The sequence below is a fragment of the Rhinichthys klamathensis genome, unplaced genomic scaffold, assembly GCF_029890125.1.
Source record: "Rhinichthys klamathensis goyatoka isolate OS25496 unplaced genomic scaffold, OSU_Roscu_1.1 h1tg000254l_1, whole genome shotgun sequence".
Classification (NCBI taxonomy): domain Eukaryota; kingdom Metazoa; phylum Chordata; class Actinopteri; order Cypriniformes; family Leuciscidae; genus Rhinichthys; species Rhinichthys klamathensis.
The window spans coordinates 2820885-2848616 of NW_026606776.1; the positions used below are offsets into that span (position 1 = coordinate 2820885).

The window sequence follows — 27732 nt, forward strand, 5'->3', positions numbered from 1 at the left end:
ATATATATATATATATATATATATTTATTTATATATATATATATATATATTTATATATATATATATATATATATATATATGTATATATAAAGCCGGTGGCACCGCCACCCTGGTGCCTTTAGGGTTATTGTGCACGACGTGACACAAAATATCTGCTTGCTATCTGCCGAACGGCTCTGGTAGTTTCGCTTCAGCACTGATGATGTTGTAGAAATAGTGCGCTCTGGTTGGTCTGGATTATTCGGGATTTTTTATTTTATACAGAAATAAATTCTTTATAATTCAGATGAGAATAAAGTTAGTGTTGATTAAAATGAAGGAAAACAAATATATTGATCTGAAATATAGCACATTAATTTAAAATTTATTTAGGTTCAATTACCAAACATACAATCTTAATTTAATTTAAAGCAAACAATACATTTAAAATATATGGGTTGTATGCACATTTTTTTTAATAAAAAAAATATATATCCAAAAAGACAAGGCCTTAAAGGGTAAAACTCTTGTCACTGTAACAGACACATCTCTCTCTCACACACACACACACACACACACACACACACACACACGTCAAGTCACTTACATTTTTAGATGCAATATTGAATAAGCAGAAAAATCGGATTTTCTGCTCTGAAAATATAAATAAGCAAAAAAATTGAATAAGCACTTTGAATATTCTAAACAGAATAAGCACTAGTCGCTAATGAATAAGTACTAGTACTTAATGGAATAGATACTAGTATCTAAAAAATAAGTACTAGTAGCATGAAAATAGAGACTAGTAGGTTAAAATGATTAAATGTTAAAACGGCTTGCCATATTGGCTCAGAGAGAGAGAAAGAGAAAATGACCTTTTAGATACTAGTACCTATTAATAGATACTAGTATTTATTCAATAAATACTAGTACTAAGTCATTAGATACTAGTACCTATTAAATAGATACCAGTACTTATTCATTAGCTACTAATACGTATTAAAAAGAATATCTAAAGAATAAGCACTAGTATCTAAAGAATAGGCACTAGTACTAAAGAATAAGCACTAGTCGCTAATGAATAAGTACCAGTACTTAATGGAATAGATACTAGTATCTAAAAATAAGTACTAGTAGCATGAAAATAGAGACTAGTAGGTTAAAATGATTAAATGTTAAAGCGGCTTGCCATATTGGCTCAGAGAGAGAGAGAGAGAAAATGACCCTATTCAAACCACAATATCTGACTTTCTGAGGGTCGGAGCTAATTACTTTAAATTAGAAAGTTGTTTGGCTTGAGGAGAAGAATATACACGCTGAGTTTTGTAACTGTAGATAAAACTAACCCCCCCACTTTTGTCAAAAGCATTTAGAAAGTGACACACTTCCTGCTGCCAGTTGGTGGCGCTATAACTTTGACTCACAATAGTCACATCCATGTGATCGGCCTCTTACAGCGAACATACTGTTGAAGTTTCATCAAGATCAGTTAATGTATGCAGAAGTTATAACACACTTCCTGTTTCCATTATTCGCCATAAATTTGTTTCCTCGCCACGGCCAAACCGTTCGAGATATGAAAAATCCCCTGGCAATTTTTCATCCTCAATGTCTTGACATCATGCTGACCGAGTTTCCTTGCGATTGGTTGAATTCTCTAGGAGGAGTATATCGAATTCCAGGGGCATACGCTTCCAAACAAACCATAATAGCCGACTTCCTGTTGGGCTGGGGTAAAAAGTAAAAGTACAAAGGATATATGAACCGATGAGATCTATATGTGTACCGAGTTTCATATTATTACATGGAAGCGTGTTTGATTTATGGACCAAGTTTTCGGACCCCGTTCCAGGGGGCGCTGTCGAGCCCCCCTGCCACGCCCGGGTACCAGCTTCAGCCCGGCCCTGATGGCCGCGGGTTCTGACCAGTGTGCAAAGTTTCAAGAGTTTTCGTGCACGTTAAGAGCCCCAAAAGTGCCCGAATAGTCGATAAAATAATAATAATAATAATAATAATAAATATATATATATATATATATATATAGCTGCGAGCAGCGATTACGGGCCCAAGCCGGTGGCACCGCAACCCCGGTGCCTTTAGTAACCTAAAGGCACCAGAGTGGCGGTGCCGCCGGCTTTGGCCCTTCATCGCTGCTCGCAGCTATATATATATATATATATATATATATATATATATATATATATATATATATATATAACAAGCCGGTGGCACCGCCACCCTGGTGCCTTAAGGGTTACTGTGCATGACGGGTAATAACTTAACCCCGCTTTGACTGTTGAGAAGATGTGTGCTGTAGAGCTTGCATTGGTGTGGGCTCTGCAAAAGTGTGCATTGAGGGCACATATCATATGCGTGAGCAAACTTCTGAATCCTAAAATGAAAAATGAGACACCCTACGGTCTCATGGACTTAATGGACACATGAAATAAGTACACAAGATTGAAAGTTATATGAAGTGTGCCAAGACAGAATATTACTTGCCTGATCTGATTAGAAAAAATTGTTTTGTGTGTGTGTGTGTGTGTGTGTGTGTGTGTGTGTGTGTGTGTGTGTGTGTGTGTGTGTGTGTGTGTGTGTGTGTGTGTGTGTGTGTGTGTGAGAGACGTGATTGAACAATGTAGACATAAAAACATACTCCGTCCTTTTGTTCATACAGGACATTATTCAAACTGCAAACTGTTTACTTATATTTGTGTACAATCGCAATAAAACACAACATTGTGCTTTTGTCAAACTGTAAACTACAAATGTCACCCAACCAAAATCTCTTACACACACACACGCGCACACACACACACACACACACACACACATACACGTAGTTTAAAAGCAAAAAAAAATCTTTTGGACATTCAGCATATTGCATTGGTTTTCATTTCTTGTTCTCGAACAGAGCCCTAATCTGTTTATTTTTTCAGTTACACATTCTACATTGATTAAAAAAGAAAAATCAAATGTGTTTTTATTATATACAGAAATAAATAATCTATCATTCAGATGAGAATAAAGTTAGTGTTAGTTTAAATGTTAAGGAAAACAAATATATGATCTGATATATAGCACATTCATTTAAAATTCATTCAGGTTCAATTACCAAACATACAAATCTTAATGTAATTTAAAGCAAACAATACATTTAAAATATATGGGTTGTATGCCTATTTTTTTATTTAAAAAGATATATATCCAAAAAGACAAGGCCTAAACTTTAACAAGGGTTAAACAATCACTGTAACAGACGCAATCACACACACACACACACACACACACACACAAACACACAAGTCAAATCACTTACATTTTAGATGCAATATTGACTTTTTTCTGTTTCAGCAGCGAAAATAGTTCAACAAAGATCACAGCAGAACCATCGAGCATCTCACAGCAACGCGTTCTCATTACTGAATGATTCAGCATTTTGAACGAATCGGTTGACTCAAAGATTCAATGACCAATCCATAATCTGTCTCATTCATGAATGACTCAACCGTTCGAACGAATTGTTTGAACGAATGAATCAATGACTCGCTCATTAAGACGGTCGCCTGGCGACACCTAATGACGGTTTAGTGTTATGTTTAAAAGTATCATTCTTCCCAACGATTTTTAATTGACTTATATTTAAAACAATCTCATAACATTATTTAATGCATTGTTATTTTTCAGTGTAAACGATTTAATTTGATCAGCCCTACCTAGGGTAAAAGCCATATAGTGTCTTATCATTCTAAATAATTGAATTTATTGATCAAATTTACAAATTAAAAATGAAAGATGAAGCATACATTTAATAAGACTGGACCGGGGTGCCCTGCATATATTACAATTTGCAGATTTAAATATACCATTGCCCCCCACCGTCAATTTGATGTGTGTGTTTGTGTGTGTGTGTGTGTGTGTGTTTAATAAAATCATTTAGTCACTACAATTAAAACCTGAACGGGTTTGCTTACTAAATTGTGAGCTGAACGAAAGTTGCAGCAAAGATCAGCAACCGGAGTCAAATTTCATTAATCACGAGTTGAGAGTGAGCGTCTCTCTCTGCTGTGTTATGCTGCATCACACGGGCATTCATAACGCTGCGCGTCCACGACGATGAGCGAGCAGAACAGAGTGAACGTTTTTTAGTTCATTCCTACTTCCATAGGAATTCCCTCGAGCGCTCTGCACGCACCACCATTATCAATGTCCGTGTGGACGTCCGCGATCGAACAGTGGAAACATTGGCTACTCCGTCATTTTATTCAAGAAGATCATTCAAACTGCAAAGTGTTTACTTATTTTTGGATACTCGCAATCAAACACAACATTGTGATTTTGTAAAATACATTCAAGAAATCCGCCCCCGAAATGGGGCTTCTTTTAAAATGAAACGAAAATGCTCACAGCTGCACGTCTTGTGGAGACGTCCGTTACTTTCGCTTTCAAGTTAGCGACTTTAAAGCCCCCAGCGGAGTCACGGTGGGAAAATATTCCCATAGTAGCATCCCTACAATTTAATACAATTGGCCTACCTGATTTTGAACACAAGAGGGCAGTAAAGCACTGTGAATGATTTTTATTTTTTTATTTTTTTGGCTAAACAACCATTCTGGCTGTTTTTAAACTTAAACATAAATCTTAAATTGAAAAAAAGGAATACAATGGGTTTAGTTCTAATATTAGTATAATTTTATAGAAAAATAAATGGTGTATAATTACATTTTAGAAAGATATGAGACATTTCCTGATTCTCTTTTTGACATAATCCCTCGCCATAGCAAAACCGTTTGAGATATTCAATATCCGTTCACAATTTAGCATCTTTAATGTATTTTCATCAAGTTGAAAAAGTTTTGTAACTGTAGATGAAAGTAACCCCCCCCCCACCCACTTTTGTCACAAAAGGTGGCGCTACTGAGTCCCTGCACCACGCCCGTTCCTGAAACTTTGCACATGTCTACTGGCTAATATATGTGACATGTCTGTCGAGTTTCATGCAATTTCAAGCATGCTAAGAGTCTCAAAAGCATCAAAAAAGAATTTTAAAGTTTGATGTGTTGCCACGGCAACAGTATCAAAGATATCAAGAATCCATTCACAGGTCTACATCTGGCGTATGTTTCCATTATACAGATGAAGTTTGAAGCAAATTGGGTTAAAATAAGAGGGTGATTTCGAAGCATTTTGAAAGTGACACACTTCCTGCTGCCAGTTGGTGGCGCTATAACTTTGACTCACAATAGTCACATCCATGTGATCGGCCTCTTACAGCGAACACACTGGTGAAGTTTCATCAAGATCAGTTAATGTATGCAGAAGTTATAACACACTTCCTGTTTCACGTTTCTCGCCATAATTTCGTTTCCCCGCCACGGCCAAACCGTTCGAGATATCAAAAATCCCCTCGCAATTTTTCATCCTCAATGTCTTGACTTCATGCTGACCGAGTTTCGAGGCATTTCTTTGAATTCTCTAGGAGAAGTACTTTAAATTCCATTGCATGCGTTTTACAAACAACCCTAAATAGCCGACTTCCTGTTGGGCTGGGGTAAAAAGTAAGAGCATGAAGTATATATGAACCGATGAGATCTATATGTGTACCGAGTTTCATATTCTTACATACAAGCGTGTTTGATTTATGGACCAAGTTTTCGGACCCCGTTCCAGGGGGCGCTGTCGAGCCCCCCTGCCACGCCCGGGTACCATCTTCACCCCGACCCTGATGGCCGCGGGTTCTGACCCGCGTGCAAAGTTTCAAGAGTTTTCGTGCACGTTAAGAGCCCCAAAAGTGCCCGAATAGTCGTAAGAAAAATAAAAGAGGAGAAAAAAAAAAAAAATATATAGCTGCGAGCAGCGATTACGGGCCCAAGCCGGTGGCACCGCAACCCCGGTGCCTTTAGTTACCTAAAGGCACCAGGGTGGCGGTGCCGCCGGCTTGGGCCCTTCATCGCTGCTCGCAGCTATATTTATATATATATATATATATATATATATATATATATATATATAAAGCCGGTGGCACCGCCACCCTGGTGCCTTTAGGGTTATTGTGCACGACGTGACACAAAATATCTGCTTGCTATCTGCCGAACGGCTCTGGTAGTTTCGCTTCAGCACTGATGATGTTGTAGAAATAGTGCGCTCTGGTTGGTCTGGATTATTCGGGATTTTTTATTTTATACAGAAATAAATTCTTTATAATTCAGATGAGAATAAAGTTAGTGTTGATTAAAATGAAGGAAAACAAATATATTGATCTGAAATATAGCACATTAATTTAAAATTTATTTAGGTTCAATTACCAAACATACAATCTTAATTTAATTTAAAGCAAACAATACATTTAAAATATATGGGTTGTATGCAAATTTTTTTTAATAAAAAAAATATATATCCAAAAAGACAAGGCCTTAAAGGGTTAAACTCTTGTCACTGTAACAGACACATCTCTCTCTCTCACACACACACGTCAAGTCACTTACATTTTTAGATGCAATATTGAATAAGCAGAAAAATCGGATTTTCTGCTCTGAAAATATAAATAAGCAAAAAAATTGAATAAGCACTTTGAATATTCTAAACAGAATAAGCACTAGTCGCTAATGAATAAGTACTAGTACTTAATGGAATAGATACTAGTATCTAAAAAATAAGTACTAGTAGCATGAAAATAGAGACTAGTAGGTTAAAATGATTCAATGTTAAAACGGCTTGCCATATTGGCTCAGAGAGAGAGAAAGAGAAAATGACCTTTTAGATACTAGTACCTATTAATAGATACTAGTATTTATTCAATAAATACTAGTACTAAGTCATTAGATACTAGTACCTATTAAATAGATACCAGTACTTATTCATTAGCTACTAATACGTATTCAAAAGAATATCTAAAGAATAAGCACTAGTATCTAACGAATAGGCACTAGTACTAAAGAATAAGCACTAGTCGCTAATGAATAAGTACCAGTACTTAATGGAATAGATACTAGTATCTAAAAATAAGTACTAGTAGCATGAAAATAGAGACTAGTAGGTTAAAATGATTAAATGTTAAAGCGGCTTGCCATATTGGCTCAGAGAGAGAGAGAGAGAAAATGACCCTATTCAAACCACAATATCTGACTTTCTGAGGGTCGGAGCTAATTACTTTAAATTAGAAAGTTGTTTGGCTTGAGGAGAAGAATATACACGCTGAGTTTTGTAACTGTAGATAAAACTAACCCCCCCACTTTTGTCAAAAGCATTTAGAAAGTGACACACTTCCTGCTGCCAGTTGGTGGCGCTATAACTTTGACTCACAATAGTCACATCCATGTGATCGGCCTCTTACAGCGAACATACTGTTGAAGTTTCATCAAGATCAGTTAATGTATGCAGAAGTTATAACACACTTCCTGTTTCCATTATTCGCCATAAATTTGTTTCCTCGCCACAGCCAAACCGTTCGAGATATGAAAAATCCCCTGGCAATTTTTCATCCTCAATGTCTTGACATCATGCTGACCGAGTTAGGCCCTTTCATCGCTGCTCGCAGCTATATTTATATATATATATACACACACACACACACACACATATATATATATATATATATACATAAATATATATATATTGTTTTTTTAAGAGACAAGACAGAATATTACTTGCCTGATATGATTAGAAAAATAGTGTTTGTGTGTGTGTGTGTGTGTGTGTGGCGTAATTGAACAATGTAGACATAAAGACATACTCCGTCCTTTTGTTCATACAGGACATTATTCAAACTGCAAAGTGTTTACTTATATTTGTGTACACTCGCAATAAAACACAACATTGTGCTTTTGTCAAACTATAAACTCTTGTCAAACTGTAAACTACAACTGTCACCCAACCAAAATCTCTTACACACACACACACACACACACACACACAGTTTAAAAGCAAAAAATATCAAACAATCCTATTTAAAAACAGTCTGTGGGAGCCATCTTTTGGACATTCATCATATCGCATTGGTTTTCATTTCTTGTCATCAAACAGAGCCCTAATCTGTTTATTTTTTCAGTTACACATTCTACATTGATTAAAAAAGAAAAATCAAAGGTGTTTTTATTTTATACAGAAATAAATAATCTATCATTCAGATGAGAATAAAGTTAGTGTTAGTTCAAATTTTAAGGAAAACAAATATATGATCTGAAATGTAGCACATTCATTTATAATTCATTCAGGTTCGATTACCAAACATACAATCTTAATGTAATTTAAAGCAAACAATACATTTAAAATATATGGGTTGTATGACTATTTTTTAATATAAAAAGATATATATCCAAAAAGACAAGGCCTAAAGTTTAACAAGGGTTAAACTCTTATCACTGTAACAGACACAATCACACACACAATCACACACACACACACACACAAGTCAAATCACTTACATTTTAGATGCAATATTGACTTTTTTTCTGTTTCAGCAGCGAAAATAGTTAAACAAAGATCACAGCAGAACCATCGCGCATCTCACAGCAACGCGTTCTCATTACTGAATGATTCAGCATTTTGAACGAATCGGTTGACTCAAAGATTCAATGACCAATCAATCCATAAACATCTATCTCATTCATGAATGACTCAGTCGTTCAAACGAATGAATCAATGACTCGCTCATTAAGACGGTCGCCTGGCGACACCTAATGACGGTTTAGTGTTATGTTTAAAAGTATCATTCTTTCCAACGATTGTTAATTAACTCATATTTGAAACATAAGCTATATATATATATATATACATACATATACACACACATACACTAAAATAAAATAAAAACACATTTGAAACGTGTTTGCTTACTAAATTGTGAGCTGAACGAAAGTTGCAGCAAATATCAGCAACAGGAGTCAAATTTCATTAATCACGAGAGTGAAGAACTGACTGAAAAGATGATGACGGAATAGGCTATTTTATGTAAAAACGCCTATTTAAGCGAATCTGTCATTGTACTCTTTTATTGTTGTGTTTTCCATGAAAAATAATAGACTATTGAACTCACAATTCAAGCAATCGGCCCCCGAAATTGCACTAATTTTAGTGACACTAAAAAGTATGCGGCTGCACTGGCATTCATAATGGTGCGCGTCCATGGCGACGAGCGAGCAGAACAGAGCGAACGTTTAGTTAATTTCTACTTCCATAGGAATTCATTCGAGCGCCACCATTTCAATGTCCGTGCGGACGTCCATATTATACTTTCGCTTTCAAGTTAGTGTTTTTAAACCCCCCAGCGGGAGGTTTACACAATTGGTTTACACAATCACACGTTGATTAACCGGTGGGAAAATATTCCCATAGTAACATCCCTAATATATAAATATATATAAATTCAATAGGCCTACCTGATTTTGAACACAAGAGGGCAGTATAGCACTATATATGATTTGGATTATTATTATTTTTGACTAAACAACCATTCTGGCTGTTTTTAAACTTAAAAATAATTCTTAAATTGAAAAAAAGGAATAAAATGGGTTTAGTTCTAATATTTGTATAATTTTATATAAAAATAAATGGTGTATAATTACATTTTAGAAAGATATGAGACATGCCCTGATTCTTTTTTTGACATTACTTGAATCCCTCAACCATAGCAAAACCGTTTGAGATATTCAATATCTGTTCACAATTTAGCATCTTCAATGTATTTTCATCATGTTGAAAAAGTTTGGCATGAATAAAATAAACTACTTAGGAGGAGTAGCTAAAAACTCAGAATCTGAAATCCACATTCAAACCAAAATATCTGACTTCCTGTTGGTCGTAGCTAATTACGGTAAATTAGAAAGTTGTCCGGCTCGAAGAGTACAATATACATATCGAGTTTTGTTACTGTAGATAAAACTAACCCCCCCACTTTTGTCAAAAGCATTTAGAAAGTGACACACTTCCTGCTGCCAGTTGGTGGCGCTATAACTTTGACTCACAATAGTCACATCCATGTGATCGGCCTCTTACAGCGAACATACTGTTGAAGTTTCATCAAGATCAGTTAATGTATGCAGAAGTTATAACACACTTCCTGTTTCCATTATTCGCCATAAATTCGTTTCCTCGCCACGGCCAAACCGTTCGAGATATCAAAAATCCCCTGGCAATTTTTCATCCTCAATGTCTTGACATCATGCTGACCGAGTTTCCTTACGATTGGTTGAATTCTCTAGGAGGAGTATATCGAATTCCAGGGGCATACGCTTCCAAACAAACCATAATAGCCGACTTCCTGTTGGGCTGGGGTAAAAAGTAAAAGTACAAAGGATATATGAACCGATGAGATCTATATGTGTACCGAGTTTCATATTATTACATGGAAGCGTGTTTGATTTATGGACCAAGTTTTCGGACCCCGTTCCAGGGGGCGCTGTCGAGCCCCCCTGCCACGCCCGGGTACCAGCTTCAGCCCGGCCCTGATGGCCGCGGGTTCTGACCTGTGTGCAAAGTTTCAAGAGTTTTCGTGCACGTTAAGAGCCCCAAAAGTGCCCGAATAGTCGATAAAATAATAATAATAATAATAAATATAGCTGCGAGCAGCGATTACGGGCCCAAGCCGGTGGCACCGCAACCCCGGTGCCTTTAGTTACCTAAAGGCACCGGGGTGGCGGTACCACCGGCTTTGGCCCTTCATCGCTGCTCGCAGCTATATTTATTTATATATATATATATATATATATAAAGCCGGTGGCACCGCCACCCTGGTGCCTTTAGGGTTATTGTGCACGACGTGCAAAAACGTAACCCTGCTTTGACTGTCGAAAAGAAGTGTGCTGTAGAGCTTGTATCAGTGTGGGCTCTGCAAAAGTGTGCATTGAGGGCACATGTCAACCACAAAGTATGCGAGAGCAACCTTCTGAAAGGTCAGGTCTACATCCAGGTCTACATCTGCCGTGTGTTTACATCATAGTAGTGAAGTTTGAAGCAATCAGGTGATTTCAAAGCTTTTTGAAAGTGACAGACTTCCTGCTGCCAGTTGGTGGCGCTATAACCGGGGTGGCGGTGCCGCCGGCTTTGGCCCTTTCATCGCTGCTCGCAGCTATATTTATATATATATATACACACACACACACACACATATATATATATATATATACATAAATATATATATATTGTTTTTTTAAGAGACAAGACAGAATATTACTTGCCTGATCTGATTAGAAAAATAGTGTTTGTGTGTGTGTGTGTGTGTGTGTGTGTGTGGCGTAATTGAACAATGTAGACATAAAGACATACTCCGTCCTTTTGTTCATACAGGACATTATTCAAACTGCAAAGTGTTTACTTATATTTGTGTACACTCGCAATAAAACACAACATTGTGCTTTTGTCAAACTATAAACTCTTGTCAAACTGTAAACTACAACTGTCACCCAACCAAAATCTCTTACACACACACACACACACACACACACACACACACACACACACACACACACACACACACACACACACACACACACACACACACACACACACACACACACACACACACACACACACACAGTTTAAAAGCAAAAAATATCAAACAATCCTATTTAAAAACAGTCTGTGGGAGCCATCTTTTGGACATTCATCATATCGCATTGGTTTTCATTTCTTGTCATCAAACATAGCCCTAATCTGTTTATTTTTTCAGTTACACATTCTACATTGATTAAAAAAGAAAAATCAAAGGTGTTTTTATTTTATACAGAAATAAATAATCTATCATTCAGATGAGAATAAAGTTAGTGTTAGTTCAAATTTTAAGGAAAACAAATATATGATCTGAAATATAGCACATTCATGTAAAATTCATTTAGGTTCGATTACCAAACATACAATCTTAATGTAATTTAAAGCAAACAATACATTTAAAATATATGGGTTGTATGACTATTTTTTAATATAAAAAGATATATATCCAAAAAGACAAGGTCTAAAGTTTAACAAGGGTTAAACTCTTGTCACTGTAACAGACACAATCTCTCTCACACACACGTCAAATCACTTACATTTTATATGCAATATTGACTTTTTTCTGTTTCAGCAGTGAAACTAGTTAAACAAAGATCACAGCAGAACCATTGCGCATCTCACAGCAACGTGTTTTCTCATTACTGAATGATTCAGCATTTTGAACGAATCGGTTGACTGAAAGATTCAATGACCAATCCATAATCTGTCTCATTCATGAATGACTCAGCCGTTCAAACGAATCGTTCGAACAAATGAATCAATGACTCGCTCATTAAGACGGTCGCCTGGCGACACCTAATGACGGTTTAGTGATATGTTTAAAAGTATCATTCTTTCAAACGATTGTTAATTAACTCATATTTGAAACATAAGCTATATATATATATATATGTATATAGGGCCTATATATATATATATTATACACACACATATATATACGCAAAAATAAAATAAAAACACATTTGAAACGTGTTTGCTTACTAAATTGTGAGCTGAACGAAAGTTGCAGCAAATATCAGCAACAGGAGTCAAATTTCATTAATCACGAGAGTGAAGAGCTGACTGAAAAGATGATGACGGAATAGGCTATTTTATGTAAAAGCGCCTATTTAAGCGAATCTGTCATTGTACTCTTTTGTTGTTGTGTTTTCCGTGAAAAATAATAGACTATTGAACTCACAATTCAAGCAATCGGCCTCCAATATTGCACTAATTTTAAAGTGACACTAAAAAGTATGCGGCTGCACTGGCATTCATAACGGTGCGCGTCCATGGCGACGAGCGAGCAGAGCTGAGCGAACGTTTAGTTAATTTATTCATTCGACCGCTCTGCAAGCGCCACCATTATCAATGTGGACGTCCGTATTTAAAAGCTCTCGATCCTCAGTCACATACTAAATATGTATATAATTTTGAACACAAGAGGGCAGTATAGCCCTATGTATGAGTTGGTGTTTAAACTAAACTATCACTCAAAGAGCCCCCCCCCCCCCCTCCCCCCTCCCCCCTCCCCACACAGACACACACAAACAGAATGGCAGGGGGACAAGAAATCTATTCAAACTACAATATCTGACTTTCTGTTGCTCTGAGCTAATGACTTTAAATTAGAAAGTCGATTGGCTTGATGAGAACAATATGCGTGGCAAGTTTTGTAACTGTAGGTAAAACGAGCAAAGTTATAACACACTTTATGTGTCCTTTTTTAGTCATAAAATTAATTTCCTCACCACGGCCAAACCGTTCGAGATATCAAAAATCCCTCCGGAATTTAGCATCATCAATGTCTTGACGTCATGCTGACCGAGTTTGCTTGAAATCCGATCAATTCCCAAGGAGAATTAAATAGAATTTCAGGGGTATGCGTTTCCAAACAAACCATGATAGCCGGCTTCCTGTTGGGATGTCGTAAAACTTAGAGCACGAAAGTTGTTCAACCCAATGAGATCTATAAGTGTACTGAGTTTCATATTATTACATGCAAGTGTCTTTGATTTATGGACAAGTGTTCGAATCCCAGTCCAGGGGGCGCTGTCGGTCCGCCCTGCCACGCCCGGGTACCAGCTTCAGTCCGGCCCTGATGGCCACGGGTTCTGACCCGTGTGCAAAGTTTCAAGAGTTTTAGAGGATGTTAAGGGCCCCAAAAGCCCCCGAAACCTTGATCAACAATAATTAAAAGCTTTGTCACTCAAACAGACACATCCCCCTCCCCCACAGACACAGAGGTATGCAGAGAGAGGGAGAGAGGGACAGAGATTACTCCAAAACATCCCATTCAAACCAAAATATCTGACTTCCTGTTGTTCGGAACCAAAATCTGTAAATTAGAAAGTTGTCCGGCTTGATCTGAACAATATGCCTACCGAGTTTTAAGATTGCAGGTAAAACTATGAAACTAACCCTCTCACTTTTGTCAAAAGGTGGCGCTACTGAGTCCCTGCACCACGCCCGTTTCTGAAACTTTGCACATGTCTACTGGCTAATATATGTGACATGTCTGTCGAGTTTCATGCAATTTCAAGCATGCTAAGAGTCTCAAAAGCATCAAAAAAGAATTTTAAAGTTTGATGTGTTGCCACGGCAACAGAATCAAAGATATCAAGAATCCATTCACAGGTCTACATCTGGCGTATGTTTACATTATACAGATGAAGTTTGAAGCAAATTGGGTTAAAATAAGAGGGTGATTTCGAAGCATTTTGAAAGTGACACACTTCCTGCTGCCAGTTGGTGGCGCTATAACTTTGACTCACAATAGTCACATCCATGTGATCGGCCTCTTACAGCGAACACACTGTTGAAGTTTCATCAAGATCAGTTAATGTATGCTGAAGTTATAACACACTTCCTGTTTCACGTTTCTCGCCATAATTTCGTTTCCTCGCCACGGCCGAACCGTTCGAGATATCAAAAATCCCCTCGCAATTTTTCATCCTCAATGTCTTGACTTCATGCTGACCGAGTTTCGTGGCATTTCTTTGAATTTTCTAGGAGAAGTACTTTAAATTCCATTGCATGCGTTTTACAAACAACCCTAAATAGCCGACTTCCTGTTGGGCTGGGGTAAAAAGTAAGAGCATGAAGTATATATGAACCGATGAGATCTATATGTGTACCGAGTTTCATATTCTTACATACAAGCGTGTTTGATTTATGGACCAAGTTTTCGGACCCCGTTCCAGGGGGCGCTGTCGAGCCCCCCTGCCACGCCCGGGTACCATCTTCACCCCGACCCTGATGGCCGCGGGTTCTGACCCGCGTGCAAAGTTTCAAGAGTTTTCGTGCACGTTAAGAGCCCCAAAAGTGCCCGAATAGTCGTAAGAAAAATAAAAGAGGAGAAAAAAAAAAAAAAATATATATATATATATATATAAATATAGCTGCGAGCAGCGATTACGGGCCCAAGCCGGTGGCACCGCAACCCCGGTGCCTTTAGTTACCTAAAGGCACCGGGGTGGCGGTACCACCGGCTTTGGCCCTTCATCGCTGCTCGCAGCTATATTTATATATATATATATATATATATATATATATATAAAGCCGGTGGCACCGCCACCCTGGTGCCTTTAGGGTTATTGTGCACGACGTGCAAAAACGTAACCCTGCTTTGACTGTCGAAAAGAAGTGTGCTGTAGAGCTTGTATCAGTGTGGGCTCTGCAAAAGTGTGCATTGAGGGCACATATCAACCACAAAGTATGCGAGAGCAACCTTCTGAAAGGTCAGGTCTACATCCAGGTCTACATCTGCCGTGTGTTTACATCATAGTAGTGAAGTTTGAAGCAATCAGGTGATTTCAAAGCTTTTTGAAAGTGACAGACTTCCTGCTGCCAGTTGGTGGCGCTATAACCGGGGTGGCGGTGCCGCCGGCTTTGGCCCTTTCATCGCTGCTCGCAGCTATATTTATATATATACACACACAAACACACACACACACACACACACATATATATATATATATATATACATAAATATATATATATTGTTTTTTTAAGAGACAAGACAGAATATTACTTGCCTGATCTGATTAGAAAAATAGTGTTTGTGTGTGTGTGTGTGTGTGTGTGTGTGTGTGTGTGTGTGTGTTTGTGTGTGTGTGTGTGTGTGTGGCGTAATTGAACAATGTAGACATAAAAACATACTCCGTCCTTTTGTTCATACAGGACATTATTCAAACTGCAAAGTGTTTACTTATATTTGTGTACACTTGCAATAAAACACAACATTGTGCTTTTGTCAAGCTATAAACTCTTGTCAAACTGTAAACTACAACTGTCACCCAACCAAAATCTCTTACACACACACACACACACACACACAGTTTAAAAGCAAAAAATATCAAACAATCCTATTTAAAAACAGTCTGTGGGAGCCATCTTTTGGACATTCATCATATCGCATTGGTTTTCATTTCTTGTCATCAAACAGAGCCCTAATCTGTTTATTTTTTCAGTTACACATTCTACATTGATTAAAAAAGAAAAATCAAATGTGTTTTTATTTTATACAGAAATAAATAATCTATCATTCAGATGAGAATAAAGTTAGTGTTAGTTCAAATTTTAAGGAAAACAAATATATGATCTGAAATATAGCACATTCATTTAAAATTCATTCAGGTTCAATTACCAAACATACAATCTTAATGTAATTTAAAGCAAACAATACATTTAAAATATATGGGTTGTATGACTATTTTTTAATATAAAAAGATATATATCCAAAAAGACAAGGCCTAAAGTTTAACAAGGGTTAAACTCTTATCACTGTAACAGACACAATCACACACACAATCACACACACACACACACACATACACACACACACACACAAGTCAAATCACTTACATTTTACATGCAATATTGACTTTTTTTCTGTTTCAGCAGCGAAAATAGTTAAACAAAGATCACAGCAGAACCATCGCGCATCTCACAGCAACGCGTTCTCATTACTGAATGATTCAGCATTTTGAACGAATCGGTTGACTCAAAGATTCAATGACCAATCAATCCATAAACATCTATCTCATTCATGAATGACTCAGTCGTTCAAACGAATGAATCAATGACTCGCTCATTAAGACGGTCGCCTGGCGACACCTAATGACGGTTTAGTGTTATGTTTAAAAGTATCATTCTTTCCAACGATTGTTAATTAACTCATATTTGAAACATAAGCTATATTTATATATATACATACATATACACACACATACACAAAAATAAAATAAAAACACATTTGAAACGTGTTTTCTTACTAAATTGTGAGCTGAACGAAAGTTGCAGCAAATATCAGCAACAGGAGTCAAATTTCATTAATCACGAGAGTGAAGAGCTGACTGAAAAGATGATGACGGAATAGGCTATTTTATGTAAAAACGCCTATTTAAGCGAATCTGTCATTGTACTCTTTTATTGTTGTGTTTTCCGTGAAAAATAATAGACTATTGAACTCAGAATTCAAGCAATCGGCCCCCGAAATTGCACTAATTTTAGTGACACTAAAAAGTATGCGGCTGCACTGGCATTCATAATGGTGCGCGTCCATGGCGACGAGCGAGCAGAACAGAGCGAACGTTTAGTTAATTTCTACTTCCATAGGAATTCATTCGAGCGCCACCATTTCAATGTCCGTGCGGACGTCCATATTATACTTTCGCTTTCAAGTTAGTGTTTTTAAACCCCCCAGCGGGAGGTTTACACAATTGGTTTACACAATCACACGTTGATTAACCGGTGGGAAAATATTCCCATAGTAACATCCCTAATATATAAATATATATAAATTCAATAGGCCTACCTGATTTTGAACACAAGAGGGCAGTATAGCACTATATATGATTTGGATTATTATTATTTTTGACTAAACAACCATTCTGGCTGTTTTTAAACTTAAAAATAATTCTTAAATTGAAAAAAAGGAATAAAATGGGTTTAGTTCTAATATTTGTATAATTTTATATAAAAATAAATGGTGTATAATTACATTTTAGAAAGATATGAGACATGCCCTGATTCTTTTTTTGACATTATTGTCCTCGATCAGAGCCCTAATCTGTTTATTTTTTCAGTTACACATTCTACATTGATTAAAAAAGAAAAATCAAATGTGTTTTTATTTTATACAGAAATAAATAATCTATCATTCAGATGAGAATAAAGTTAGTGTTAGTTCAAATTTTAAGGAAAACAAATATATGATCTGAAATATAGCACATTCATTTATAATTCATTCAGGTTCAATTACCAAACATACAAATCTCAATGTAATTTAAAGCAAACAATACATTTAAAATACATGGGTTGTATGCTATTTTTTTTTATATAAAAAGATATATATCCAAAAAGACAAGGCCTAAACTTTAACAAGGGTTAAACAATCACTGTAACAGACACAATCACACACACACACACACACACACACACACACACACACACACACACACACACACACACACACACCCACACACACACACACACACACACACGTCAAATCACTTACATTTTAGATGCAATATTGACTTTTTTTTCTGTTTCAGCAGCGAAAATAGTTAAACAAAGATCACAGCAGAACCATCGAGCATCTCACAGCAACGCGTTCTCATTACTGAATGATTCAGCATTTTGAACGAATCGGTTGACTCAAAGATTCAACGACCAATCCATAATCTGTCTCATTCATGAATGACTCAGCCGTTCGAACGAATCGTTTGAACGAATGAATCAATGACTCGCTCATTAAGACGGTCGCCTGGCGACACCTAATGACGGTTTAGTGATATTAAGTATCATTCTTTCCAACGATTGTTAATTAACTCATATTTGAAACATAAGCTATATATATATATATATATATATATATATACACACATATATATACACACACACACACACACACACACACACCCACACACACACACACACACACACACGTCAAATCACTTACATTTTAGATGCAATATTGACTTTTTTTTCTGTTTCAGCAGCGAAAATAGTTAAACAAAGATCACAGCAGAACCATCGAGCATCTCACAGCAACGCGTTCTCATTACTGAATGATTCAGCATTTTGAACGAATCGGTTGACTCAAAGATTCAACGACCAATCCATAATCTGTCTCATTCATGAATGACTCAGCCGTTCGAACGAATCGTTTGAACGAATGAATCAATGACTCGCTCATTAAGACGGTCGCCTGGCGACACCTAATGACGGTTTAGTGATATTAAAAGTATCATTCTTTCCAACGATTGTTAATTAACTCATATTTGAAACATAAGCTATATATATATATATATATATATATATATATATATATATATATATATACACACATATATATACACACACATATATATACACAAAAATAAAATAAAAACACATTTGAAGCGTGTTTGCTTACTAAATTGTGAGCGGAACGAAAGTTGCAGCAAATATCAGCAACAGGAGTCAAATTTCATTAATCACGAGAGTGAAGAGCTGACTGAAAAGATGATGACGGAATAGGCTATTTTATGTAAAAGCCCCTATTTCAGCGAATCTATCCTTGTACTCTTTTGTTGTTGTGTTTTCCGTGAAAAATAATAGACTATTGAACTCACAATTCAAGCAATCGGCCCCGTTATTGCACTAATTTTAAAGTGACACTAAAAAGTATGCGGCTGCACTGGCATTCATAATGGTGCGCGTCCATGGCGACGAGCGAGCAGAACAGAGCGAACGTTTTTTAGTTCATTCCTACTTCCATAGGAATTCCCTCGAGCGCTCTGCACGTGGCCATTATCAATGTCCCGTATTTAAAAGCTCTCGGTCCTCAGTCACATACCAAATATATGTATAATGTATATATAAATATAATTTTGGACACAAGAGGGCAGTATGGCCCTATGTATAATTTTGTGTTTAAACTAAAAGAGCCCCTCCCCCCCTCCCCACACAGACACACACGAATGGCAGGGTGCATTCTCTCTGTCAGAGGGAGAGGGAGAGAAAATTCTCAGAAACATCCACATTCAAACCAAAATATCTGACTTCCTCTTGGTCTGAGCTAATGACAGTTAATTAGAAAGTTGTCCGGCTTGATCTGAACCATATGCATACCTGTGTCTGTCGAGTTTCATGCAATTTCAAGCATGCTAAGAGTCTCAAAAGCATCAAACAAGAATATTAAAGTTTGATGTGTTGCCACGGCAACAGTATCTAAGATATCAATAATCCTTTCACAGGTCTACATCTGGCGTGTGTTTACATTATACACATAAAGTTTGAAGCAAATCGGGTAAAAATAAGAGGGTGATTTCAAAGCATTTAGGAAGTGACACACTTCCTGCTGCCAGTTGGTGGCGCTATAATTTTGACTCACAATAGTCACATCCATGTGATCGGCCTCTTACAACGAACACACTGTTGAAGTTTCATCAAGATCAGTTAATGTATGCAGTAGTTATGACACACTTCCTGTTTCACGTTTCTCGCCATAATTTTGTTTCCTCGCCACGGCCAAACCGTTCGAGATATCAAAAATCCCCTCGCAAACTTTCATCCTCAATGTCTTGACTTCATGCTGACCGAGTTTCGTGCCGTTTGTTTGAATTCTCTAGGAGGAGTATTTCACATTCCATTGCGTGTGTTTTACCAACAACCCTAAATAGCCGACTTCCTGTTGGGCTGGGGTAAAAAGTAAGAGTGTGAAGTATATATGAAACGAGGAGATCTACATGTGTACCGAGTTTCATATTATTACATGCAAGCGTGTTTGATTTATGGACCATGTTTTCGGACCCCGTTCCAGGGGGCGCTGTCGAGCCCCCCTGCCACGCCCGGGTACCATCTTCAGCCCGGCCCTGATGGCCGCGGGTTCTGACATGTGTGCAAAGTTTCAGGAGTTTTTGAGCATGTTAAGGCCTCCAAAAGTGTCCAAAAGGTAGCAGAAAAATAATAAGAAGAATAATAAATAATCCTAAGGAAAACAATAGGGCCTTCGCCCTTTGGGCTTGGGCCCTAATAATAATAATAATAATAATAATAATAAATAATCCTAAGGAAAACAATAGGGCCTTCGCCCTTTGGGCTTGGGCCCTAATAATCCTAAGGAAAACAATAGGGCCTTCGCCTTTTCAAGGCTTGGGCCCTAATAATAAATATATATATATATAAATATAGCTGCGAGCAGCGATTACGGGCCCAAGCCGGTGGCACCGCAACCCCGGTGCCTTTAGTTACCTAAAGGCACCGGGGTGGCGGTACCACCGGCTTTGGCCCTTCATCGCTGCTCGCAGCTATATTTATATATATATATATATATATATATATATATATATAAAGCCGGTGGCACCGCCACCCTGGTGCCTTTAGGGTTATTGTGCACGACGTGCAAAAACGTAACCCTGCTTTGACTGTCGAAAAGAAGTGTGCTGTAGAGCTTGTATCAGTGTGGGCTCTGCAAAAGTGTGCATTGAGGCCACATGTCAACCACAAAGTATGCGAGAGCAACCTTCTGAAAGGTCAGGTCTACATCCAGGTCTACATCTGCCGTGTGTTTACATCATAGTAGTGAAGTTTGAAGCAATCAGCTGATTTCAAAGCTTTTTGAAAGTGACAGACTTCCTGCTGCCAGTTGGTGGCGCTATAACCGGGGTGGCGGTGCCGCCGGCTTTGGCCCTTTCATCGCTGCTCGCAGCTATATTTATATATATACACACACACACACACACACATATATATATATATATATATATATACATATATATATATTGTTTTTTTAAGAGACAAGACAGAATATTACTTGCCTGATCTGATTAGAAAAATAGTGTTTGTGTGTGTGTGTGTGTGTGTGTGTGTGTGTGTGTGTGTGTGTGTGTGTGTGTGTGTGTGTGTGTGTGTGTGTGTGTGTGTGTGTGTGTGTGTGTGGCGTAATTGAACAATGTAGACATAAAGACATACTCCGTCCTTTTGTTCATACAGGACATTATTCAAACTGCAAAGTGTTTACTTATATTTGTGTACACTCGCAATAAAACACAACATTGTGCTTTTGTCAAACTATAAACTCTTGTCAAACTGTAAACTACAACTGTCACCCAACCAAAATCTCTTACACACACACACACACACAGTTTAAAAGCAAAAAATATCAAACAATCCTATTTAAAAACAGTCTGTGGGAGCCATCTTTTGGACATTCATCATATCGCATTGGTTTTCATTTCTTGTCATCAAAAAGAGCCCTAATCTGTTTATTTTTTCAGTTACACATTCTACATTGATTAAAAAAGAAAAATCAAATGTGTTTTTATTTTATACAGAAATAAATAATCTATCATCCAGATGAGAATAAAGTTAGTGTTAGTTCAAATTTTAAGGAAAACAAATATATGATCTGAAATATAGCACATTCATTTAAAATTCATTCAGGTTCAATTACCAAACATACAATCTTAATGTAATTTAAAGCAAACAATACGTTTAAAATATATGGGTTGTATGACTATTTTTTAATATAAAAAGATATATATCCAAAAAGACAAGGCCTAAAGTTTAACAAGGGTTAAACTCTTATCACTGTAACAGACACAATCACACACACAATCACACACACACACACACACAAGTCAAATCACTTACATTTTACATGCAATATTGACTTTTTTTCTGTTTCAGCAGCGAAAATAGTTAAACAAAGATCACAGCAGAACCATCGCGCATCTCACAGCAACGCGTTCTCATTACTGAATGATTCAGCATTTTGAACGAATCGGTTGACTCAAAGATTCAATGACCAATCAATCCATAAACATCTATCTCATTCATGAATGACTCAGTCGTTCAAACGAATGAATCAATGACTCGCTCATTAAGACGGTCGCCTGGCGACACCTAATGACGGTTTAGTGTTATGTTTAAAAGTATCATTCTTTCCAACGATTGTTAATTAACTCATATTTGAAACATAAGCTATATTTATATATATACATACATATACACACACATACACAAAAATAAAATAAAAACACATTTGAAACGTGTTTTCTTACTAAATTGTGAGCTGAACGAAAGTTGCAGCAAATATCAGCAACAGGAGTCAAATTTCATTAATCACGAGAGTGAAGAGCTGACTGAAAAGATGATGACGGAATAGGCTATTTTATGTAAAAACGCCTATTTAAGCGAATCTGTCATTGTACTCTTTTATTGTTGTGTTTTCCGTGAAAAATAATAGACTATTGAACTCAGAATTCAAGCAATCGGCCCCCGAAATTGCACTAATTTAAGTGACACTAAAAAGTATGCGGCTGCACTGGCATTCATAATGGTGCGCGTCCATGGCGACGAGCGAGCAGAACAGAGCGAACGTTTAGTTAATTTCTACTTCCATAGGAATTCATTCGAGCGCCACCATTTCAATGTCCGTGCGGACGTCCATATTATACTTTCGCTTTCAAGTTAGTGTTTTTAAACCCCCCAGCGGGAGGTTTACACAATTTGTTTACACAATCACACGTTGATTAACCGGTGGGAAAATATTCCCATAGTAACATCCCTAATATATAAATATATATAAATTCAATAGGCCTACCTGATTTTGAACACAAGAGGGCAGTATAGCACTATATATGATTTGGATTATTATTATTTTTGACTAAACAACCATTCTGGCTGTTTTTAAACTTAAAAATAATTCTTAAATTGAAAAAAAGGAATAAAATGGGTTTAGTTCTAATATTTGTATAATTTTATATAAAAATAAATGGTGTATAATTACATTTTAGAAAGATATGAGACATGCCCTGATTCTTTTTTTGACATTATTGTCCTCGATCAGAGCCCTAATCTGTTTATTTTTTCAGTTACACATTCTACATTGATTAAAAAAGAAAAATCAAATGTGTTTTTATTTTATACAGAAATAAATAATCTATCATTCAGATGAGAATAAAGTTAGTGTTAGTTCAAATTTTAAGGAAAACAAATATATGATCTGAAATATAGCACATTCATTTATAATTCATTCAGGTTCAATTACCAAACATACAAATCTCAATGTAATTTAAAGCAAACAATACATTTAAAATATATGGGTTGTATGCTATTTTTTTTTATATAAAAAGATATATATCCAAAAAGACAAGGCCTAAACTTTAACAAGGGTTAAACAATCACTGTAACAGACACAATCACACACACACACACACACACACACACACACACACACACACACACACACACACACACAGGTCAAATCACTTACATTTTAGATGCAATATTGACTTTTTTTTCTGTTTCAGCAGCGAAAATAGTTAAACAAAGATCACAGCAGAACCATCGAGCATCTCACAGCAACGCGTTCTCATTACTGAATGATTCAGCATTTTGAACGAATCGGTTGACTCAAAGATTCAACGACCAATCCATAATCTGTCTCATTCATGAATGACTCAGCCGTTCGAACGAATCGTTTGAACGAATGAATCAATGACTCGCTCATTAAGACGGTCGCCTGGCGACACCTAATGACGGTTTAGTGATATTAAAAGTATCATTCTTTCCAACGATTGTTAATTAACTCATATTTGAAACATAAGCTATATATATATATATATATATATATATATATATACACACATATATATACACACACATATATATACACAAAAATAAAATAAAAACACATTTGAAGCGTGTTTGCTTACTAAATTGTGAGCGGAACGAAAGTTGCAGCAAATATCAGCAACAGGAGTCAAATTTCATTAATCACGAGAGTGAAGAGCTGACTGAAAAGATGATGACGGAATAGGCTATTTTATGTAAAAGCCCCTATTTCAGCGAATCTATCCTTGTACTCTTTTGTTGTTGTGTTTTCCGTGAAAAATAATAGACTATTGAACTCACAATTCAAGCAATCGGCCCCGTTATTGCACTAATTTTAAAGTGACACTAAAAAGTATGCGGCTGCACTGGCATTCATAACGGTGCGCGTCCACGGCGATGAGCGAGCAGAACAGAGCGAACGTTTTTTAGTTCATTCCTACTTCCATAGGAATTCCCTCGAGCGCTCTGCACGTGGCCATTATCAATGTCCCGTATTTAAAAGCTCTCGGTCCTCAGTCACATACCAAATATATGTATAATGTATATATAAATATAATTTTGGACACAAGAGGGCAGTATGGCCCTATGTATAATTTTGTGTTTAAACTAAAAGAGCCCCTCCCCCCCTCCCCACACAGACACACACGAATGGCAGGGTGCATTCTCTCTGTCAGAGGGAGAGGGAGAGAAAATTCTCAGAAACATCCACATTCAAACCAAAATATCTGACTTCCTCTTGGTCTGAGCTAATGACAGTTAATTAGAAAGTTGTCCGGCTTGATCTGAACCATATGCATACCTGTGTCTGTCGAGTTTCATGCAATTTCAAGCATGCTAAGAGTCTCAAAAGCATCAAACAAGAATATTAAAGTTTGATGTGTTGCCACGGCAACAGTATCTAAGATATCAATAATCCTTTCACAGGTCTACATCTGGCGTGTGTTTACATTATACACATAAAGTTTGAAGCAAATCGGGTAAAAATAAGAGGGTGATTTCAAAGCATTTAGGAAGTGACACACTTCCTGCTGCCAGTTGGTGGCGCTATAATTTTGACTCACAATAGTCACATCCATGTGATCGGCCTCTTACAACGAACACACTGTTGAAGTTTCATCAAGATCAGTTAATGTATGCAGTAGTTATGACACACTTCCTGTTTCACGTTTCTCGCCATAATTTTGTTTCCTCGCCACGGCCAAACCGTTCGAGATATCAAAAATCCCCTCGCAAACTTTCATCCTCAATGTCTTGACTTCATGCTGACCGAGTTTCGTGCCGTTTGTTTGAATTCTCTAGGAGGAGTATTTCACATTCCATTGCGTGTGTTTTACCAACAACCCTAAATAGCCGACTTCCTGTTGGGCTGGGGTAAAAAGTAAGAGTGTGAAGTATATATGAAACGAGGAGATCTACATGTGTACCGAGTTTCATATTATTACATGCAAGCGTGTTTGATTTATGGACCATGTTTTCGGACCCCGTTCCAGGGGGCGCTGTCGAGCCCCCCTGCCACGCCCGGGTACCATCTTCAGCCCGGCCCTGATGGCCGCGGGTTCTGACATGTGTGCAAAGTTTCAGGAGTTTTTGAGCATGTTAAGGCCTCCAAAAGTGTCCAAAAGGTAGCAGAAAAATAATAAGAAGAATAATAAATAATCCTAAGGAAAACAATAGGGCCTTCGCCCTTTGGGCTTGGGCCCTAATAATAATCCTAAGGAAAACAATAGGGCCTTCGCCTTTTCAAGGCTTGGGCCCTAATAAATAATAATCCTTAGGAAAACAATAGGGCCTTCGCCTTTTCAAGGCTTGGGCCCTAATAATAATAATCCTTAGGAAAACAATAGGGCCTTCGCCCTTTCAGGGCTTGGGCCCTAAATAGAATCCATATACTGTGAAGAGAGAGGCCGAAACCCCTAAAGGGCTTATTTAAAGCCTCCACCTAAATAACAAAGAGAGAAATGAATTATGACATTAAAGAAAGAGCTAAATTACAATAACAAATATATAAATGTATATGACTGCATCAAGTTAATTACAACATATATCAAAAACCCCCAAATAATGTACACCAATACCAAACCCTAAAGGGTACATAAAATACATTTAAAAAAGCGTATTTCTCAACAAACTGATGGACGAATCAAAATGATTTTCTGTGGCCACAGATGCTGTCAGGAAAACTTAAGTTGTATTTAACTCTAAATATTCCTTTAAAGATAATCAATTATTATAAATGATGTATATTTGTAATAGTTTGAGTTCAGTTTGAACCTGTAGTTTTGACAGAAATTCCTGTAGTACTTACACTCTACCTTGTCCAAAATATCTTGTTTCTGTGTGGTATAAAAGTAAGATGACAGTACATCTGGTTGGGTACATTCCAAGGCTTCCTGCTTGCAAACCCTTTGTTAAAGATATGTTATGACACTTATGCATAAATGTACCTGTATCTGGTTGTAATTAAGGGGCATGTTGTGCTGGATGGTTTTATGTTATACAGTAGTGGTTCTGTTTAATGCTGATTCTTGTCTTAGTGAATGTATCAGTATTTGAGATGATAATCCATTATTTTTATCCCTGTTTTTTTCCCCTTGACACCTCTTACAGTGTCTATATGTGTCTATTTGTCCTTTCATCCCTATTATCCCTTTCCATCCCAAAAGAACAAAAATGTCCTCTTGTAAAATATTGAACATATGGTTATTTTTCTATTTTAAAGAACTACAGTTATGTCAACAACTGTAAATCGATTCATAGTTGGTTTACCAGATACAATTTAGCTTGACACTTGTAAACAAACCATATGACATCCAAAATCTTCAGATATTCAGATTCTATACTTTTTTTGCTAGCCTGGGAAAACCCAGACAACTTCCGGCAAATTTAGATTTGCTCTGAAAGTTAGTCTGGTAAAGAGCTCATTCGAGCCCATTTCCAATCCGTCGAAATCGAGGCAGCAATCAGAAACGTTGGGGCGGGCTTTACACGATGACGACAGCGCTGGGATTTTGAAGCAGATTTTGTAGCCTACATTACAAAGATGGATGCGCCGTCGAACATCACTCGTTCGAATCAGCTATCGCGTCTGTTTTAAGCGATTTGAACGTTTGCTTTTTGTTAAAACCGAGCAAAGAACAACACTAGATGTTTCTCCGCCGCTCTGCATACATCATCTCCTTCATCGCTCTGATTGGTTTTAGCTCTATCCGCGACGTCCGTTGGTGACGCCCCTCTGGAAATGATTTGTCTATGACGCTTTGCCAGACCATAACTCAGTTACAACTGAGAATGGTCTGGTTTTAACCAGGCTACTTTTTGCCTAAATAAGTTAAAAATAAATCACAAATCTAAATGAAGTCCTTTAAGTATGTTTTTTTTAAAAGAAATTAATATTTTTTCATTCAGCAATGATCCATTAAATTGATCTGTAAAGACATTTACATTGTTCAAAAGAAATCTATTTCAAATCCCGTTCTATTCACAAAAGAAATGTTTCTTGAGCACCAAATCAGCATATTACAATGATTTTTTAAGGATCATGTGACACTGAAGACTGGAGTAATGATGCTGAAAATTTAGTTTTGCCATTACAGGAGTAAATTACATTTTAAAATATATTCAAATAGAATAAATTTTTTTCTTTATTTTTGATCAAATAAAATGCAGTCTTGGTGAGAAAAC

At 37.0% G+C, this 27732-nt stretch overlaps 1 protein-coding gene across 6 annotated transcripts in view; it reads left to right on the plus strand.

The window, feature by feature from the left end:
- The window catches only part of als2b (alsin Rho guanine nucleotide exchange factor ALS2 b), a 97202-nt gene that overhangs the window by 56744 nt on the left and 12726 nt on the right, over positions 1 to 27732 (plus strand). The window lies entirely within an intron of this gene.